Source organism: Penaeus chinensis, chromosome 23, assembly GCF_019202785.1.
Source record: "Penaeus chinensis breed Huanghai No. 1 chromosome 23, ASM1920278v2, whole genome shotgun sequence".
Lineage (NCBI taxonomy): Eukaryota > Metazoa > Arthropoda > Malacostraca > Decapoda > Penaeidae > Penaeus > Penaeus chinensis.
In genome coordinates this window covers 16,734,446-16,735,448 of record NC_061841.1, presented here as the reverse complement: position 1 = coordinate 16,735,448, position 1,003 = coordinate 16,734,446, and positions in this window count along the sequence as shown.

Here is a 1,003-nt window from a genome sequence, read left to right as displayed (position 1 = left end):
AAAAGTTTTCCTTGTGTTTAATTGTTGTTTTTGTCGAGTTTGTTGTTGTTTGTTTAATTAATCATTGAAATTTACAGTACGGTGGAATTGGCGGTTTAATAACTGGTGTAATGTATTCCTGGTTGAGTGATTCTTTATTCTCAAACCTCTCTTTTCTCTTCATCATTTCTTCTCTTCTCTTTCATTTCATTCAGCTATCCACTCTCACTTTTACTTTTTTTTTCTCTCTTCTTCTTCCCCTACCCTCTCGCCTTTCAACATCATTGTAGTTTGCTTATTCTCTCTCTCTCTTTCTTTCTCTCTCTCGCTCTTTCTCTCTCTCTCTCTCTCTTTCTCTCTCTATTTATTCAGCCTTTAACATATTCTACTCCCCTTTGTCTCTCCCTCTCTCTTCCGTTTACCTGTGTCTCTCTCCCTTGTCTTTCTCTCTCTTTCTCTTACTTTTTTTTTTTTACCCCCTCTGTCTCTTCCTCTCTCTCACTCACTCTTACTTCCCCTTTATCTATCTTATTATTATTATTTCTTTTCTGCTTCTCCCTTACTCGCTCTAACCTCTCTCTCCACTTTTGCCTCCCCCCTTGCCTTCCACCTTCACTCACGCTCTTATTCTCACTCTATGTATATCTCCCTCTTTATCTCCCCCCTCTTCTCTTCTACCCTCTTCTTTCCCTATCTCCCCTCTCCCTCGGACAGTGACGTCACAAACCCTAATATTGTAAGCAAACATCATTATCAGCGCCGTGACGGTGGGTGTGGTGCTGATCCATTAGTCTTCTCAACACCTTGTTCCCTCCCGACTGTGTTCTCTAAGCGTGGCTGTAGGTATATACGTTGTAGGGTCTGCATGTGTGTTTCTGGAAAGCTTATGTATACTGTGGTTAGTTGATTTATTGAATATGTTGATTATTATATTGCGGAATGTGGAGGTGGAGTTGTGTGGGAATTAGTTACGTGCTGTTGGTTCTGCGGGTGTTATGTAAGGTGTGGTAGGTACTACGTAGTT